General features: G+C 41.2%; 1 long non-coding RNA gene and 1 pseudogene across 1 annotated transcript in view; one reads left to right on the top strand and one right to left on the bottom strand.

Moving 5' to 3' along the window:
* The window catches only part of LOC147003313 (uncharacterized), a 169623-nt pseudogene extending 155244 nt beyond the window's left edge, over positions 1 to 14379 (top strand).
* A 203-nt stretch (positions 14380 to 14582) lies between these two features.
* Positions 14583 to 21501, bottom strand: part of LOC147003320 (uncharacterized) — a 122839-nt gene continuing 115920 nt past the window's right edge. The window contains exon 6 of the long non-coding RNA XR_015047754.1: positions 14583 to 14745. This is a non-coding gene — a long non-coding RNA (uncharacterized LOC147003320). The remainder of the gene's footprint in view (positions 14746 to 21501) is intronic.

The following is a 21501-nucleotide window of genomic DNA, read 5'->3' on the forward strand; positions in this document are numbered from 1 at the left end:
ACACACACACACACACACACACACACACACACACAAACACATACACTTACACACTTTGAAAATCTTTTTAAAAAACATGTAGATTCATGGGGCTGGAGATATGAGTCAGCAGTTAAAGACCTCTGGCTCCTCTTTCAGAGAACCAAAGTTAATTACCCAGCATCCACATGACAATTCACATCTATCTGTTAATCAAGGTCTAGGGCTTGTGACATCTTACACATGCATCACACATGAAGCCAGAACATCAATGAACATAAAAATAAATTAAAATATGTATATTCTGGGGGAACCTTCTCCAAGATAACTCTCTTAACAGATGCCAAGAATCAAAAAATTTGAACCTTTTCTTTGTCAGCTTTTTCAGATAGGGTCTTGATGTGTATGCTAAGAGGGCCTCAGGCTTTCTATCCTCCTGAGTGCTGAGGTTATACTATGCATTCTATTGTCCATGTGATAAATTTAATTTACCGAATGCAACAATGTATACTTAATTTGCTAAGTCCCTCTGTGTCAAATATTGTTCTCAGTACTTTTCTAGCAAACAAGAATCACAATTCATACACTGCTTTCTGAAGCTGACAAAGTGAGTGTATCCTCCGTAAAAGGAAAATTTCAGTTATCAGGCAACTGTCGTATCACTGTTGCTCTGAGGAACCCACCATCATACTGTAATCTGAGAATCACAGGAAACACTGGCAGATAACCAAGGGCATGCTACATATTTGAAGGGAGACAATTAATAGACTCCTAATAAGTGAAATAGAGTTAGCTTCTGACTGGGCTGGGCCTTTGTTTCCCAGACCTTTAGCCACAGGAATCATTTTTTGTCTTTTATCACAGTGATAGAACCCAATGTTGCAAATGCCTAGAATGCTTTCTGGATTGGATGCAATAAGAGAGACTATAAATTCCAATGCTGCAAAAGCTCAGACAAGAATGCCACATTTTCAAGCTCACCCTAGACTTCATAGCAAGTATCTGGGAGACAAAGGGAGACTGTCTCCAGAATGAAAAAATAAAACAAAAATCAAAAAAACAAAAAACAAAACAAAACAAACAAAGAAACAAAACCCAAACAGTCCAAGACCATCAAAGTCAGCTGTAATGAACATAGTTTAAAAAATGTAAAAAAACGTAGAACAGCTTAGTCAAGGAACTCCACAACACCCAAGGCTACATCTGATAACCAGAACCCAGAAACATCACTGGAGATAACACAGTCCTAGAACTCCAGGATGCCCACTGAACAGTTTATAAGTAGAGACCAAAATGTGCTCTGCTCTGCAAAGCTGGAAAGATGCCACCTTGATCTGCACTGCATCTGGAGTGTCTTCCCCCAGGATGTCAATCCTTCTATTACAGACTGGACCTGACCTTCAGCTAAGATAAACCACATGGCTTAGTATCCTTCAGGAGGTACAACTAGTACTGCAGTTAGGAATTTAGGGTAGGAATCTTGTGTGATGACCTTCAGCATAATAAAATACAACTATTAAAAGTTACTATACTAATTACCCATATCTACCTTCTTGCTTCAACACCAGCTAAACCTACATACTTTTTTGCGCATAATGAAGAAAGCCTTAAATGAGGTCATAAAAGTACTTAGTAGCAGAAATAGAAGTAAATCCTGGTCCATCATAAAGAATTTGAATAATAATCTCAGGAATGAATTCTAGGCCACCCAGGGCCACCCAGTGTGCCCATCATGAAAAAACAAAAAACACAACAAACAAAAATAAACAAACCCAGAATGTAAGGGGAATCCTACAGCCATTACTGCCAATATCACGGGCCCACTTGTGCCCTTCCTAGTCCCCAATCTCCCTCTTGTCCTTTCTATGTCAGCTTCCTCCCTATATTTCATTAATCCTGACCTGCAAAGTAAAGGGACCTCAGAAAACAGTTACCACTCAAGAGAGTGCAGGCCTGCATAGCCCGCCCTCTTTCAGCTCTGAAGCTAACCCTAAGGGGCATGTGCTGTCAGAAACACACACATCTACAGTGTCTCAATATCATGATTCCTAGGTGACTACTTCATTATTCTCATTTTGTAGCTGCTTGCAAACCTCCTTTTTCTGGGGGCTCGTTCTTGCCTGTTGCTGCAAGGACTGTGCTCTTGGTTTGGCCTGATCTGCTCTTCTCGCTGTGCTGTTGTTGTGCTCCCTTCAGTTGCTTCTTCAGTGAGTTGTACCCTTAGTGTTTTACATTGTGGGTTCCGTGAAGGTGAGAGCTTGGACCTCATTTCTGTCTTCTTTGTCTTTTCTTTCCACCCAAGTAATCTCGCTTTTGTTCTCAGTTCTGTTCAAGAGTGAGCATGAGGTAAGCATGCCACTAGCATGAGGCCAGCATGAGGTGAGCATGAGACAAGCATGAGGCGAGTGTGAGGTGAGCGTGCAGTAAGCTTTGCAGTAGCCATCTTTTTGTTTTTCTTCATTTTTGAGTGAGCATGCTGTGGCAAGCATGTAGCCAGCATACAGTGAGTATAAAGTGGCCATTTTTGTCCTTCTTTGTCTTTGGGTGGTCTTACTGCGGTGACATCTTTTTTGCTTCTTTGTCTTAGAATGTTTTCACTTTTGGTCTGGATTTGTCCTGGTATCTGACATAGGGACTGGTTTTCCATGTTTTGGTACCAGGGATTGGCTCCCAAATGCCATTTCCTTCCTTGGGTACACCATCCAGGCATAAGGCCTGTGAGCTACACCTGAGTCCCCTGGTTAGTACACCATGGCTTTCATCACTTCTTCTCTCATATTTGTCACATATGTTCATCATTTGTTTCTTTTGTGCTTGTCATCATGGGTTCTCCCCCTCTACCACCAAGGAACCCCAGATTGGGGCTCTGAAAACTCTTCTGGTTACTTGTGGTCTCAAGGTTAAGACTTACAACCTGGACCAATTTTGGGAGGAGGCTGCCATATTGTCCGCTTGGATATCTCTGGAGAACATGTGGAACCCGGGCTTCCTGGATTCGGGTTCTCTTCCTCACCTGTAAGCATGAGGTATAGTCTGGGATTATCCCTCCTTTGTTCTTTGTCCCTATCCTTCTTACAGTCATCACCAGTCTTAAGAATTCTTCCCAGAGGAAGCAATGGCTGCCTATAGCAATCACTGCTAGGATCAGGATAATATTCACCTTTTCATTACTGATCCCATCCCACTTTCTCGAGCAAAGAGGTTGATTTTAGCGACAAGGATGAGGGTGCTTCTGCTCCAGCTCTCCAGCTGTCAGGATTCAAGCCATTCCCTAGCGCTACTGTCCAAGGTCTCTCACTCACTAGTCCTTCCACTCTGGTTCCATTAGAAGTACCCCCAGCTTACCCATGGTGTGATTCATGGGACTTTCATGGTAATCTAATTTATGGTACCATGTTAGGCGTGGAACATCACGTTGACCTTACTGATTACAAATCTCCAAAGGATCCCCCAAGCATATCACATCCACCCCTGCCTTGCTGTTCAAGGGTCGCTCAAATGACCACTTTCATGGGACTTCCTATCCCTTGGGAGCACTGCCAGCCTGAACTAGGTATAAAATTTGCTGTGGACTATGCAATATTGTCATCTAACCTCACACTTGGTATGTGGAGGTTTATCTTACATGATGCTTCCAATATTACTCCCTATGTTAAGAGGGATCCCACTAGATTCTGATATGATCCCATTATGAGCAATTAGGATTTACATAGCCCCTCTAATTGTCTTGATTTATGCTTCCTTAGTCTCCTAAAAGCTTTCTTTAATGGGACATATTTCCACTTAAACTGGTTGGTGAAAATGTGGACTGGGGCAACCCCACTGAATGTTATCGTTGGCAATGAGGTTGGCTGGAAAGACACCCCAGTCTGTGTCTGACACCCCTTTTACATTCTGGCCATTAATAGCTCCATTGTCAGTGACAGCCTTGACTACTTTAATGAGAAATATCTCCTGACTGCCTGTTGGATGGGGTATTCAACAATAGCTATCCTGATGAGGGAACAAGCCACTATTTGGATGCATGTGGTAAATACCACCCACTTTCATGCCATCACTCTGATGACCCAGACTCACTTATAACTGCTATACCAGGAAAAGTGGGATTTTGGTACTACAGCTGCCATCATTGCAGCCATCATTGCAGGCATTTCTGGGGTGACAATGGTTGCTGTTGCTTTGTCCCAGACAGCCACTATAGCAGAGACTATCAATGCTGTAGTCTCTAAATCAGCTGAGGCACTGCAGGAATAGGAGGTACTAAAGCAACATCTTTATCAAGCCATCCACATTTTACAACAACATATTGACTTACTGGCAGAAGAGTTGGCCCTTGTTAGGGACATGTTTCTATTGGCATGTGACCCAGGTTTCACACAGTCTCCTAACCCCTTACCAGGTACATAATACCACTGAAGTCCTAAAACAGTTGGGTCCATATCTTAAAGATACTTGGTCAAATAAATCCCTTAACTCTTCTGTGCAATAAGGGAGAACATAGCCAACTTCAATATGACCAAGGTATCTGTGCTTTCACTTGATGCCGGATTTTGGGAAAAGTGTGAGACAATAGCTGTTTGACCCCTCATGGATAGCCACTTATGCTATGGTGGGAAGAATGGTGTAATAATAATTATTTTAAGTGTCTCACACAGCATATCTACAGACAGCATTCAATAAATAAGGTGAACTTCCAGGTACTGATGGCTCCTGAAAATCCTGATTGCACACCACCTCCCCTGAAGGAAGTGATCAAAGCATGAATGGCAGAGATCCATGAGACCATCATGTAGGCTGTTGTTCATCTCCCCCTTGTATGACATGCCTCCGGAGTGATATCACTTTGAGGGCTGGAAGTCAATCCAGGAAAATAGGACAACCTAAGACAGGTACAGTCCACTATGCAGGGAGTCTTCTGACGTAGGGTCAGTAATGTCAAGGCAGTGGCACTTCAGCTCCCACTAGGCTGTCAAAATCTAAAAACAAAAGGGTAACTAGAGAGAGCACACATTAGCAGCTTGACAACACACCTAAAAGCTCTAGAACGAAAGGAAGCAAATTCACCCAAGAGGATTAGATGGCAAGAAATAATCAAACTCAGGGGTGAAATCAACCAAGTGGAAACAAGAAGAACAATTCAAAGAATCAACCAATCAAGGAGCTGGTTCTTTGAGAAAATCAACAAGATAGATAAACCCTTAGCCAGACTCACTAGAGGATATAGAGAAAGCATCCAAATTAACAAAATCAGAAATGAAAAGGGAGACATAACAACAGACCCTGAAGAAATCCAAAACACCATCAGATCCTTCTACAAAAGGATATACTCAACAAAACTGGAGAACCTGGATGAAATGGACAAGTTTCTAGACAGATACCAGGTTAAATCAAGATCAGGTTAATGATCTAAACAGTCCCATATCCCTTAAAGAAATAGAAGCAGTCATTAATAGTCTCCCAACCAAAAAATGCCCAGGACCAGATGGGTTTAGTGCAGAGTTCTATCAGACCTTCAAAGAAGATCTAATCCCAGTTCTTCACAAAGTATTCCACAAAATAGAATCAGAAGGTACTCTACCCAACTCATTCTATGAAGCCACAATTACTCTGATACCTAAACCACATAAAGACCCAACAAAAATAGAGAACTTCAGACGAATTTCCCTTATGAATATTGATGCAAAAATCCTCAATACAGTTCTTGCTAACCGAATCCAAGAACACATCAAAACAATCATCCATCCTGACCAAGTAGGTTTCATCCCAGGGATGCAAGGATGGTTCAATATACGAAAATCCATCAATGTAATCCATTATATAAACAAACTCAAAGACAAAAACCACATGATCATCTCTTTAGATGCTGAAAAAGCATTTGACAAAATCCAACACCCATTCATGATAAAAGTCTTGGAAAGATCAGGAATTCAAGGCCCATACCTAAACATGATAAAAGCAATCTACAGCAAACCAGTAGCCAACATCAAAGTAAATGGTGAGAAGCTGGAAGAAATCCCACTAAAATCAGGGACTAGATAAGGCTGCCCCCTCTCTCCCTACCTATTCAACATTGTACTTGAAGTCCTAGCCGGAGCAATTAGACAACAAAAGGAGATCAAGGGGATACAAATCGGAAAAGAAGAAGTCAAAATATCGCTTTTTGCAGATGATATGAAAGTATATATAAGTGACCCTATAAATTCCACCAGACAACTCCTAAGCCTGATAAATAGCTTCAGTGAAGTAGCTGGATATAAAATTAACTCAAGCAAGTCAATGGCCTTTCTGTACACAAAGGATAAACAGGCAGAGAAGGAAGTTAGGGAAACAACACCCTTCTCAATAGTCACAAACAATATAAAATACCTTGGTGTGACTCTCACTAAGGAAGTGAAAGATCTGTATGACAAGAACTTCAAGTCCCTGAAGAAAGAAATTAAAGAAGATCTCAGAAGATGGAAAGACCTCCCATGCTCATGGATTGGCAGGATCAACATTGTAAAAATGGCTATCTTGCCAAAAGCAATCTACAGAGTCAATGCAATCCCCATCAAAATTCCAACTCAATTCTTCAACGAATTAGAAAGGGCAATCTGCAAATTCATCTGGAACAACAAAAAACCTAGGATAGCAAAAACTCTTCTCAAGGATAAAAGAACCTCTGGTGGAATCACCATGCCTGACCTAAAGCTGTACTACAGAGCAATTGTGATAAAAACTGCATGGTACTGGTATAACGACAGACAAGTAGACCAATGGAACAGAATTGAAGACCCTGAGATCAACCCACATATCTATGGTCACTTGATCTTTGACAAGGGAGCAAAAACCATCCAGTGGAAAAAAGACAGCATTTTCAACAAATGGTGCTGGCACAACTGGCGGTTATCATGTAGAATAATGTGAATTGATCCATTCCTATCTCCTTGTACCAAGGTCAAATCTAAGTGGATTAAGGAACTCCACATAAAACCAGAGACACTGAAACTTATAGAGGAGAAAGTAGGGAAAAGCCTCGAATATATGGGTACAGGGGAAAAATTCCTGAATAGAACAGCAAAGGCTTGTGATGTAAGATCGAGAATCGATAAATTGGACCTCATAAAGTTGCAAAGCTTCTGCAAGGCAAAAGACACCGTCAATAAGACAAAAAGACCACCAACAGATTGGGAAAGGATCTTTACCTATCCTAAATCAGATAGGGGACTAATATCCAATATATATAAAGAACTCAAGAAGGTGGACTCCAGAAAATCAAATAACCCCGTTAAAAAATGGGGCTCAGAACTGAACAAAGAATTCTCACCTGAGGAATACCGAATGGCAGAGAAGCATCTGAAAAAATGTTCAACATCCTTAATCATCAGGGAAATGCAACTCAAAACAACCCTGAGATTCCACCTCACACCAGTCAGAATGGCTAAGATCAAAAATTCAGGTGACAGCAGATGCTGGCGAGGATGTGGAGAAAGAGGAACACTCCTTCATTGTTGGTGGGATTGCAAGCTGGTACAACCACTCTGGAAATCAGTTTGGCGGTTCCTCAGAAAATTGGACATAATACAACCAGAGGATCCAGCAATACCTCTCCTGGGCATATATCCAGAAGATGTTCCAACCGGTAAGAAGGACACATGCTCCACTATGTTCATAGCAGCCTTATTTATAATAGCCAGAAGCTGGAAAGGACCCAGATGCCCCTCAACAGAGGAATGGATACAGAAAATGTGGTACATTTACACAATGGAGTACTACTCAGCTATTAAAAGGAATGAATTTATCAAATTTCTAGGCAAATGGATGGATCTGGAGGGCATCATCCTGAGTGAGGTAACATATTCACAAAGGAACTCACACAATATGTACTCACTGATAAGTGGATATTAGCCCAAAAACTTAGGATACCCAAGATATAAGATACAATTTGTTAAACGCATGAATCTCAAGAAGAACAAAGACCAAAGTGTGGACACTGTGCCCCTTCTTGGAATTGGGAACAAAACACCCATGGAAAGAGTTACAGAGATAAAGTTTGGAGCTGTGAAGAAAGGATGGATCATCTAAAGACTGCCATATCCAGGGATCCATCCCATAATCAGCTTCCAAACGCTGACACCATTGCATACACTAGCAAGATTTTGCTGAAAAAACCCAGATATAGCTGTCTCTTGTGAGACAATGCCGGGGCCTAGCAAACACAGAAGTGGATGCTCACAGTCAGCTATTGGATGGATCACAGGGCCCCCAATGGAGGAGCCAGAGAAAGTACCCAAGGAGTTAATGGGAACTGCAACCCTATAGGTGGAACATTATTATGAACTAACCAGTACCCCAGAGCTCTTGACTCTAGCTGCATTTGTATCAAAAGATGGCCTAGTCGGCCATCACTGGAAAGAGAGGCCCATTGGACTTGCCAACTTTATATGCCCCAGTACAGGGGAATGCCAGGGCCAAGGGGTGGGGGTGGGTGGGTGGGGGACTGGGGGGGGAGTGTATTGGGGACTTTTTGGATAACATTGGAAATGTAATTCAGGAAAATACCTAATTAAAAAAAAAAAGAATGGGAATGGGTGGGTAGGGAAGTGGGGGGGGGAAGGTATGGGGGACTTTGGGATAGCATTGGAAATGTAATTGAGGAAAATACGTAATAAAAAAATATTAAAAATTAAAAAAAATCAAAAACAAAAACAAAAAAAAACAAAAGGGTGATATGTATCAGGAATGGCAAGACTGCCTCTATGTAAATGCTGGGGTCCATGCAGCTGCAAAAGCCATCTCCTGCAGGAGGACCTAATTGAGAACTGCCTGTGGCACCAGCATTCCTGCAGGAGGACCCAATTAAGGACTACCTGAGAGAGTAAACACTGCTAGTACAAATAATGTCAGGCAATCAGGTACTGCTGTTTTGAACTAATACTTTCTTGGGACCAAATGGGCATGGGTGGAGGGTACTAAAGGAGCTTACAGCAGTGCTCAGATGAGCTTGCTGCAGCATTTCTCATCTTCTCCTGGAGTCTGTGTTGTTGGATCTGTGCCAATCGCCCCCAACCCCCAAGAGCAGTTAGAGTTAGATGGAGAGCTTTCCAGGGCACAGGCTACAAAGAAAGACATTAAAGGGTTATTAGAATTCAAGGAAGAGATGGACCATTTAGAGACTGCCGTACCCAGGGATCCATCCCATAATCAACTTCTAAACGCTGACACCATTGCATACACTAGCAAGATTTTGCTGAAAGGACCCAAATATAGCTGTCTCTTGTGAGACGATGCTGGGGCCTAGCAAACACAGGAGTGGATGTTCACAGTCAGCTATTGGATGTATCACAGGGCTCCCAATGGAGAAGCTAGAGTAAGTACCCAAGGAGCTAAAGGGATCTGCAACCCTATTGTTGGAACAACATGATGTACTAACTAGAACCCCGGAGCTCTTGTCTCTAGCTGCATATGTATCGAAAGATGGCCTAGTCAGCCATCAATGGAAAGAGAGGCCCATTGGACTTGCAAACTTTATATGCCCCAATATAGGGGAATGCCAGGGCCAAAAGAATGGGAATGGGTAGATAGGGAAGTGGGGGGGCGGGTTTGGGGGACTTTTGGGATAGCATTGGAAACGTAATTGAGGAAAATATGTAATAAAAATAAAAAAAAAAAAAGAATTCAAGGAAGAAAAAATGAAGACATACCATCCCCAAACTTGTGGTAGACAATTCAAACCAGTAAAACCAAAAGAGGAAACTATCTCTCTCTCTCTCTCTCTCTCTCTCTCTCTCTCTCTCTCTCTCTCTCTCTCTCTCTCACACACACACACACACACACACAGAGAGAGAGAGAGAGAGAGAGAGACAGAGAGAGACAGAGAGACAGAGAGAGTGACAGAGACACACAGAGAGTGACAGGGAAAGAGATAGACACTACAACAACCAGCACCTAAATAACATGAAGAAGCAATCATTGATTATTAATATCCCTCAACATCAATGGAACTGATTCCCCCATAGAAAGAAACAGGCTAACAGAGTGGATGCATAGACAGGATCCACCATTCTGTTGTATAAAAGAAACAGGCCTTAGCAACAAAGATGGACATTACCTCAGTGTAAAGGGTTGGAAACAATTTTTCAATCAAACAGACCCAAGAAATGATCTGGAGAGCCATTCTAGCATCTGATAAAGTAGATTTTCAATCAAAATTAATCAAAAGATGCAGGGAAGGATGCTTCATACTCATCGAAAAAATCCATTTCTGAAAATACATGCCCCAAATGTAAGGGCATTTACAGTCATAAAGGAAACATTGCTAAAGCTTAAATCACACCACCACACAATAATAGTGAGGGACTTCCACACCCCACTCTTAACAATTAAAAGGTTATCAGGAAAACAAAGTCAACAGAGAATAATGAAGCTAAAAATTTATGAATCATGTGGACATAACAGATATTTATAGAACATTTTACCCCAGTACAAAACAATGTACCTTATTCTCAGCACCTCATGGATCCTTCTCCAAAACTGACAACATAGTTAGTCATAAAGCAAACCTTTGTCAACAGATAAAGAATATTGAAATAATCCCTTATATCATATTAGATCACCATGGATTTAAGGTGGATTTCAACAAGAAAAGAAACAACAGACAGCCTAAAAAATGGAAACTGAACAACTTTCTACTCAGTGACCACTGGGACAGGAATGACAACTTAAGGAGAAGTAAGATTCTGGAAGCAGGGCCTAGAACAGAAAACACAGGAAATTATAGAGCAGCATGAACAACAGAAAGAGAAATGCAAGACTTGGCAACATGGCCTAGAAGAAACACTAGAGTTGAAGACACGGAAAATTATGGATCAGAATAAGAGACCGAAAGATGAAGATGAAGATGGGAGACAGGAGCTGGAAAAGATGCTAGAACCAAAGATACAATAGTTCACAGATCAGACTGAGAAGCAAAGGGAAGATAATGAGGATTGGAGGCAAGACTTGGAGAACAACCTTTTAAAATTAATCAATCAAAATAAAGTGGACAGCAGAGTATCAGAATTGCAATATTAAGAAAAAATCGAAATGTGGAGGCAGAACCTTGAACAAAGAATAACGGAGCTCAAGGAACTTGAGGAGACAAAAGGAGAGCTATGAAGCATGGGCACAGACCTTAAGGAAGGAATTTAAAATTTCAATTAAGGAAAATACTCAGGTGGAAACAGAAGATAAAATTAGAGAAAGCCAACCAAAGGCTGTTAGAAAGCAAACTTTAGTCTATCCAGTTCATGTACAACAACAACCTCCAGATGATCAGCCACAGGGTTATCAGGAATTTGAATGGCAACCTGTGGGTGTGTTAGAACTGAGGACATTTAAGGAAAGTGTCACTAATTTTGGAATGCATTTGCCATCTGTAAAACAAACCCTGACTTCTTTTGCTATTAAAAATACTATAATCCCCCAAGACTGGAAAGATATGGCAAGAGCAATACTAGAAACTGCCACACATTTACAATGGTTCTCATGGTGGAGAGAAGAGGTGAGGAAGGTAGCATGACAAAATAGAGAGATTTCCACAGACCAGCTACTTGGTGAAGGTCGCTTTGCGGAGGCAGAGGTGCAGGCTGAAATGATGAAGAAACTCTGGCATTGTGTCTGTTGTCAGCCTTAAAGGCCAGGGACAGAGTCACAGAATCTGGGAAAAGACTTGATTCATTTACTCAAGTCATGCAAGGTCCAAAAGAAACCTTCCCTGACTTTTTATGAGAACTAGCCTCAGCTGTGGAAAGGAATGTATCAGATTCAGCAGCAAGAAAGGCAATAACCATATCTATAGCCTCTGAAGATGCAAATGGTGAAAGCAAGGAAGGAATCAGACCACTGAGGGCAAGGTCAGCATCAATAGACCAGTGGGTTAGATATACAGCTGATACTGGATCTTGCTCTCCTGATATGACAGTAATAGGAGAAGCTGCCACTAGACACCTAGAGGTGACCCAAGATCTCAAATGTTTTAATTGTGGTGAGCACGGTCATCTCAGAAATAACTGCAGGAAAAACCAAAGTAATCCCAAAAGGGGGCCAGGCCTTCTGGAATATGTCAAACATATGGTAAAGGCCAATGTCTGACTAGGGAATGTAGAGCAACAATAGGCAAAAGGCGACAAAAAAAAAAAAAACAACCCAAAACCCAAAGATAGATTACAGAGTGCTTCATTATCCTTAAAAATTTTAAGTGCTAATGAACAAAACCACAGCTGCTGACATTGCATTGTGGGAAAAAAAAAACCACCGAACTAAACCAGACTGTTTAAATTAAGGATATTATGGTATCAGAATGGAAAATGGAAAATTGTTACACTAGGGTGTGGGTTATTCCAATTTTTTTCCACGGGAAAAGAAAAGCTATGAGTTCCTTCCAAGTTAATAAAAATCAGACATGACAAAAAGAGACCTCCTGAAGACCTCAGTGATGGAGAAGAAAAGGGAGACTAAGACAAACAACAATCAACAAAATCACAACAATATATGTGGTGATATTTATGTCTCTGTATACGGAGACAGCTCTGGAACTAAGTCTGGCTAAGACTAAAATGTCTATACACAGACATTAACGCTTATTGGGTACAAATTTCTCATGACTTGTTCTTACATACCATACTTTGAGATAGCATATATACAAAGTTATATTGCAGTTTATATTATGTGATCAAACTAACCTGAAGAAAGGCCGTCATCTTTATTGATCATCATTAACCAATCTGTGCACCCTGAACACTCCATGTGAATGTCTTTACAGAACTATATGTTGATTGTAAGTTTTGCATACTCAGGATGAAAGAAGAGAAAGACAGCCCTGCAAAGATTCACTCTCCTGGATGCTGAGATTCTGGGACCTTCCATTCTCTCTTCGTGTTTGATTCTACCTCAACCACATCAAAGCTGCTTCTTTTAAAGACTTGCTTCCAGAACTTTTCTAAAGCAGCTAGCTTGCCTATCCAGCCTTTCAAAATGTCATAGTCAGGATGCCAGCTAAGCAATGAACTTTCTCAGCACAGAGAAAGTGGAAGACAAATGATGCCAGCTCTCCTTTGACAAAGCCAACTTTCCTATTTCCCTTTGAGCCCCCAGAAAAAGATTCTTCTTCCCAATTCAGCTGGAAGCAGACAGAAGAAGATTGAAGTCCCAGTTCCTCATGTTGTGGTGCATGGTTCTGCTTATTTTATGAATTATAGATATGTTGTCCTTTTAAGTGGTACTTTATAAATGTAGATTTGGACAGGGAGGGAACTAGAGAGCTTAAAATCAGGGATTTCTACCTTTCCTTTCCTCTTCTCTATCCTTCCTTCTCAGGTAAAGAGGAAGTGGATATAAGAGAAAAGAGGAATACAGTAATGTCATAGAAGTTAGAGAAATAGAAAAATAGTGATAGGTTATCAAATTTACTCTTAAAACATTACATACCTATATCTTACATTGGTAGAAATCTTTATAATTGATAGAAAGTTTATAATCTCTTTCTACTAGTATAGAATTTATTTGACACAAATAAGGTTTTCAATATTATTAATTTATTGACATAAAAATTGGGATTAATATTGTTACTCTCATGTAGGCATTGTGCTGTAAAACACATACCTGGGTAATAGAGTAGTATAGTGATAGATCTGCCCAATCTATGTGTACAGCTTGAACTCATATTAATCAAGTAGTGTTTTATTGCACGGGCTGATTGTGTTTGAAGCTTTACCAAAACATTCCTCAATGAGGTCAGCCCACAGCAAGACAATTCAGTTATCCTAAAGAACCTACTGAAAACCCGGATTGTGGTTCACATCTTTAATCCCAGCACTCAAAAGTTAGAGGCAGACATAACTCTTGGAGGTCAAGAGCAGCCTAGTCTACATAATGAGTTCCAGGACATCCAGAGGTACAGAGCCCCTGTCCTGGAAAAGAAAATTTATGAAAGTGTTACTGTATAGAGCACAGGGTGAAGATAGCCTTCAAGAGTAATTTTCATAGGTTGAAAGGTTCAGGATTGTAATTGAAAAACTGATGTTGAGTTGATGTGTGTGTCAAGGTCTTTACTGTTGACAATTCCAAGTTTTAAACTATGGTGCCACCTCTGGAGCATGTGGGTGTACATGTGATCGGGCCTGCAATTTCTACTGACAATGTATCTGCTTATTCAATGTGGGAAAGGGGTTACCTAGAAAAAATGCCCAGTGTTGAGCTGGGGCAAGTACCACAGTATAACTGTTAAACAGTAAGTGGTAAACCTGGGATCTATCCCCTCCATTGTGGAACATAACAACACATAGGGAGGGATTTAAGGTTGGGTGATAGTCTCTTGATTTTCTTGTGGCTTCAGGAAACACTATTAAGTCGAAGAATGGGGCCAGCAAAATGGATCAGTGAGTCAAGGAGCTGGCTCTAAAGCCTGACAACCTGAGTTCAGTATTCTAAATTCACATAATTTCCATGATGTAGCTACTGTTGTCTTCTGACCTCCACATACATGGCATGTTGAACACACACACGTGCATACACACAAACAAAACAAATATTCAACCAACCTGAGGAATGCTTGCATCACGAGTCCATGTTCTTCTCCACCCGAGACCTCTAGCTCCACTTACCAGGCCTATCTACTGAGGCTAGGATTGCATCAAGTGCAAAGCAGCTCCAGGAAGTTCATACTCTTGAGCCTTGTACTTTTGAGGACATTAGGAATGTAGGGTATCTTCTGTCAAGCAGTGCTGTCTCTGAGTACTCCAAGCCAACCTATGGAGCAAGCACAGAATACACAGACCATCATACAAAGTAACCCAGAGTCTAAAATATCTTGAAAAACCTTTATATTTCATACCAATTTCCAGCTTTAAGGTTTCAGATTAGGATTGTCCAATCAAAAAATCCATGCTGATATTCCAAGCATCTAGAAAACTCCAAAGTGTGAGACTCTTCTTGTTCCATACATTCTGAATGAGAAATACTCACATGCTGTTGTTCTCAAGCTGTTACACACAAGGCTTTCTTGAATGAAGCACAAAAAGGCCTCTCTCTCTCTCTCTCTCTCTCTCTCTCTCTCTCTCTCTCTCTCTCTCACACACACACACACACACACACACACACACACAGAGAGAGAGAGAGAGAGAGAGAGAGAGAGAGAGAGAGAGAGAGAGAGAGAGAGAGAAAGAGAGAAACACACATACATACATACAACCATTCAAAAGAAACAGAATGGCGTATGGTGGTGATGATCTATTGCCTGTCACTAGGCAGGCTGAGGCACGAGTATGCATGTGTGTATATCCATATTTCATATAACCAGTGAAATAAAAGAGGAGTAAAACTTACTAGATTATAATTCTCATGATAACAAGGCATTCTGATTATTATTGCATGCTTGGAGATAATTTCTTTTAACTCCTGATTTTTTTTTAAAGTCTTGACTAGGAATCCAGAAGAAATGGATTGTTCTTGTCCAAAAGTGAAAAGTGGGCTACTGAAAGTAATGCAGACTGTCAATAGTGACATTAGGAGTCATTAGATAAATGGACCTCACTCACTTATGGAACACATGGTTTGAATCTGCAATGTCTCCAAGAGGCTACTGTTTTGAACAATTGTTCCCTAGCTGGTGATGCTATTTGGGAATACTATGGACACTTAGGAAGTGTCCTCCCTGACAGAAGTGGATAATTAGGAGTGGCCTTTAAGGTTATAGTCCAGACATGGTTCTCCCCATTCTGTTTTTCCTGGTCAGCCATGATATGAGCACCCACTGCCACACCCCAAGCTACCACCAACTCAACTCAGAGGTGCCTGCCTGCTGCTATACACTGCAGATCTCTGAACACCAGCCAAAATATTCCTTTCCTCACTTGTCTCTGCCAGGTATGGTGTCTCAGCAGTAAAAACTAAGTGGCTAGCAAAAAGCTTCAGTGGGTGGGCGTGCTAGTTTTGTATAAACTTGAAGCAAGTTGAAGTCATCTGAGAGCAGGGAGTCTCAATTGAGTAAATGCCTCCAGAAGATCCAACTGAAGGAAAACCTGCAGGGCATTTTCTTAATTAGTGATTGATATGGGAGGGCCCAGTCCATTATAGATGGTCCAGTCCTTGGGCAGGTGGACCTAGGGTCTATAAGAAAACAGGCTGAACTTGGCTGGAGAGAATGCTCAGCAGTTGAGAGCACTGGCTGCTCTTCCAGAGGTCCTGACCTAAGATCTCAGCCATATGGTGGCCCACAACAATCTGTAATTGGATCTGATGCCCTCTTCTGGTGTGTCTGAAGAGACTGACAGTGTACCTAACATACATAAAATGAACAAATCTTTTGTTAAAAAAAGCACTCAAATATAAAAAAATATATAAATAAAACTTTAATAAGAATAGAAAGTAGGCTAAGAAAGCAGTGGTCTCTGCATCAGCTCTTGCCTCCAGATTCCTTCCCTGTTTTCAGACCATGCATTGACTCCTTGCATGAACTGTGACTCAGGATACTTAAGAGTAATAAATCCCTTTTTCGGGCTGGTGAGATAGCTCAGCGGATAGGAGCACTTGACCACTCTTCCGAAGGTCCTGAGTTCAAATCCCAGTAACCACATGGTGGCTCACAACCACCCATAATGAGATCTGATGCCCTTTTCTGGCACATCTGAAGACAGCTGCAGTGTACTTATGTATAATATTAAATAAATCTTAAAAAAAAAAGAAAGAAATACCTTTCTCCCTATGTCGTGTTTGGTCATGGTGTTTCATCACAGCACAGAAACCCTAACTAAAACAGTGGGTAAATGCACTTGCCCGAGGCCTGATGACAAGGGTTCAGTATCAGGGACACACATAGTAAAGGGAGAGAACTTGCACAAATGTAGCAACATGTTAGATCTAGAAGCATACTGCTAGTGACTGGAGTAGGCATGCATGTGTGAATGCCGGCACACACATGCTACAGCATGAGTCTGGAGGTCTCAGTTCAACTGTCTAAAGTCAGCCCTTCTCTGTCACAGTGGAACTAGGTGATGAAATTCAGGTGGTCAAATTTGGGTGGCAAACACCATTACCTGCTGAGCCATCTCACCAAATGCTACTTCAAGTTTTCCCTAGATAAGTTGCTAGACATAGGTGGAGTCACCACTGTGTCATTGTTATTCAAATTATCAAAGAACTTTCAGATTCACTTATAGAAAAATACATGCACTTCATGATGTGAAGTTTACTGTTGATTGCTATAAAAAAATTAAGGTGTAATTGTCCTCAAAAAGTTTTTTAAATAAGCAAAACAAAATTATTTCCCCACCCATTTGTAAAAGCTTTTAATGTATTTGCATATTTTTCTATTCAAATTTGAGATCCTTTACTAATATTTTTATAATCATCCTATAAATTGTGACTACCTAACCTGTAATGGGACCCCACACCTCACCTGAGAATATTCTTTAAAACATTGTTTCCTTACCTGCCTGATTTTATAATTGGTTTGCTTGGTTTATTAGTGTCTACTTTCTTGAGTTCTTTACATATTTTAGATATATATATAAAGGAGATATATAGATATATAGATATATTCCTCTCTCATATATTGGGTTGGTAAAGATCTTTTCCGTTTCTGTAGGCTTCTCAACAAAGAAATCTCCAATGGCCAAGAAGCACTTAAAGAAACTTTCAGTGTCCTTAGTCATCAGCTGCAAATCAAAACCATTCTGACTCGAGTGACAACACATGCTCTCGAGGATGTAGAACAAGGGGAACACTCATTCATTGCTGGTGAGAGTGAAAACTAGTACAAACACTAGGGAAAACAATTTGTTGGTTTCTCAGTAAATTGGGAATAGTTCTAACCTCAAGACCCAACTTTACTACTCCTGGGCACATACCAAAACGATGCTCCACTCTATCACACGGACACTTGCTCACCTATGCTCATAGCAACTTAACTCATACTATCCAGACACGGGGAACGACCTAGATGTCCTTCAAATGAAGAATGAATAAAGAAAATGTGGTACACTTACACAATGAAATACTACTCAGCTATTAAAAACAAAGACATCATGAAAGTTGCAGGTAAATGGATAGAACTGGGAACTACCATCCTGAATGAGGAAATGCAGAGCTACAAGGATACACATAGTATGTACTCACTTCTAAGTAAATATTAGCCACAAAGTACAGGATAATCGTGCTAAAATTCACAGAACCAGAGAAACTTGGAAATAAGAAGGACCCAAGGGAGGATGTGTAGTCTCACTCAAAAGTGGAATTAAAATAGGATTCAGATGTGGATGGAGGGAGGAGATTGGGTAGGATGGGAGTGTGCAGAGGAATAGGGATGGGGATGAGATATGGGAATGGAGAGGGAGAGGGCCAGGAGAGAGAACAGATATTGATGAGGGACATCTGTGGGACTATCTGGAGACATGGGAAAAGAGAGACTCCAGGGAGTCTATGAGGTTGACTCTAGCTGAGACTCCTATTAGTTAGTTATAGGGAGACTGAAGTGCCCACATCCCATAGACAGGCAGGACTTCCAGTGGAGAGAGGGGGACTCCAATACAATCACAAAACCTTGAACCCAAACTTTGTACTACCTACAAGATGTGCAGGGATAAAGATGGAGAAGAGAATGAGGGAATGGCCAACCATTGGCTGGCTCAACCTGAGACCCATTCCATGTGAGAAAGTCAACCCCCAACATCATTAATGATACTCTGCTATGCTTGTGGACGGGAACCTAGCATAACTGCTTCCTAAGAGACTTCATCCATCAGTGGATGAAAACAGATGTAGAAACCCATAGTCAAACATCAGGCAGAGCTTAGGGAGTCTTGTGGAGAAGTTGTGAATGGGCTTGAGCAAGATAGAGGGGTCAAGGACACCACAAAAATACCAACAGAGTTAACTAACCTGGGCCCACGGGGACTGACAGAGACTAAACCAACAAAAGAACACACAGGGGCTGGACGTAGGCCCCCTACAAAATTGTAGCAGTTGTGTAGCTTGGTCTTCATGTGGGTCCCCTAGCAATTGGCGTGGAGACTGTCTCTGACTCTGTTGCCTGCCACTGGAATCCCCCCCCCCACCCGTTCCTTAGCTGGACTGCCTGGCTGGGCCTTAGTGGGAGGGAATACACTTGGTCCTGCTGTGGCTTGATGTCCCAGGGCAGGCAGGGTAAGAGGGTGGGGAGGGGCTTTGCCTCTGCTGAGAGGAAGACAGGGTGATGGGAGAGGGATATATGAGGGTGGGACTGGTAAAGGAGAGGGGGAGCAGCAGACAGGATGTAAAGTGAATAACTAAATAAATGAAAAAAGTGATATGACTAAAAAAGAAACAGATTCTGGGAGCTAGGGAGATGGCTCAGGTATCAAGAGCGCCTGTTGCATTTCCAAAGGTTCCAGCTCCCACACTAGGTGGCTCCTAACTACCAATAACTTCAGGCTCAATGAAGTTCTCTTTTGACGTCTATGGATAATTCATTACACACAGAGGTTGGGGGGGGGGAGAGGAAGAAAGGGAGAGGTACTGTTAAAGAAATCTAATATATATATGTGTGTATATATATATACACATATACATATATATGTGAATATATATATATATATTCTTGGGGCTGGAAGGACTCACTGTGGAAGAGCACCTGCTACTGCTACTCTTCCAGAGGACCTGTGTTCTATCTCCCACCACCCACATGGCAGTTCACATCTGCCTGTAACTCCCCTTCCAGGGCTTCTTGACACCTCACATTGATATAACTGCAGGCAAAACACCAATGAACATAAACTAAAAATTTAAAATATAGAGATTCTGGGCACCCTTCTGCTAGGTAACTCTGATTTTTGAAACCCTTTACTTGTCTGCTTATTCAGACAAGGTCTCTATGTGTATGCTAAGAAGGCCTCAACCTCTCTATCCTCTGGCCCCAGCTTGCTGACTGTGCACTCTTGTGATGAACATAATTGACCAAATAAGTCAGTACACACCTCAATTGCTCAGTCTATCACTGTCAACTACATCCTTCAGTACTTTACTATCATAAACAACAATCACAAAAACTCTCGTAGGCATCTTTTTTCATGTGGTTTTCTGAGGATGACAAAGTTAGAATCTCTCCTTCTTAAAAAGAAAAAAACTAGTAAGCATGCCATCTGTGGTGTCACTGTTACTCTGAGAAAACAAAACACAAAAAACTAAAAACAATAAAACCCCACACCCTACTGTAATCTGAGAATCACAGGGAACACTGGCATATACCCAAAGCTATGCTAGATATTTGAAATGTTCAAAGTCCTTAGTCATCAGGGAAATATTAATCAAATGACCCTGAGATTCTACCTTACACCACATGTCCCTCAACTGAAGAATGGATACAGAAAATGTGGTTTATTTATACAATGGAATACCACTAAACCAATAAGAACAAGGACATCATGAATTTTGCTGACAAATGGAACTAGAAAATATTGTGAATGAGGTAACCCAGACCCAAAAGGACATCCACTCACTTATAAATGGATATGACCCATAAATACAGGATACCTCCGTTACAGTCCACAGATTCAAAAATAGATAAACTGTAGTCTCCCCTCCCCCAGCCTGAAACCTGCTTGCTCAGGGGTGGAACTTCCTGCTCATTCATTCTGCCACGCCCACTGCTGGACCGTGCCTCTTTGCTGTTTGGAGCCACACACATGCTCACCCTGCTACTGGACCCCGAGATTATTTGGCTGGAATTGGGTACCCTCCCCCTTCCTTCATAACTGAGTGCCGGAACAAGTAAAATTGAGCTTTGATCAGAGTGATTTTGACTTGGCTCCGTTCTTTCTTCCACCCCGTCAAGTTCCTCTCTTGCAGCCCGAGTTGCCATCTCAGTTGAACAGTTCTTTGCGAGCTGCTGGTCGGTCGCAACAATAAACAAGGAGGAAGGCTCGAGTAAGGATGCTGAAAATTCTCTTAGAAAAGATATAGAGACCTGGGTAGGAGAGGTAAGGAGAATGAGACCTGTGTGGGGTTCAAGGTCCAAAACTGACCATATCACAAAGCAAGCCTCATTAGATACAAGACATTTGAAACAACTGCTTGCATCTTATATGATCACCATTAATTAAAACTGAACTTCAACAATAGAGAAAAGAGAAAGCCTACAAACTCTTGAAAACCAAACAATTGGCTACTCAATGAATGACTACTGGGCCAGAAAGGAAGAAAGAAACAAATTAAAGACTTTCTAATATTGGATGAAAATGAAGGCACAACATATGTACTGGAAGCAATGAAAGCACTGCTAAGAGGAAAGATCATAGTGTGAGTGCATTCATAAAGAAACTAGAAAGATCTTTGCCAGAAAGGATTCAAAAGAGAAAGAATTTCAGACCAATTTCCCTTATAAACATTGATGCAAAAATACTCAATAAACTCTTGAAAACCAAATCAACTAGTATATCAAAAACATAATTCACCTAAAAGAAGACAGCCACAAGAACAGAATGCCAACTTTAACAACAAAAATAACAGGAAACAACAATTACTTTTCCTTAA

Source organism: Mus caroli, unplaced genomic scaffold (assembly GCF_978045245.1).
Source record: "Mus caroli unplaced genomic scaffold, Mus_caroli_1 scaffold_8, whole genome shotgun sequence".
Lineage (NCBI taxonomy): Eukaryota > Metazoa > Chordata > Mammalia > Rodentia > Muridae > Mus > Mus caroli.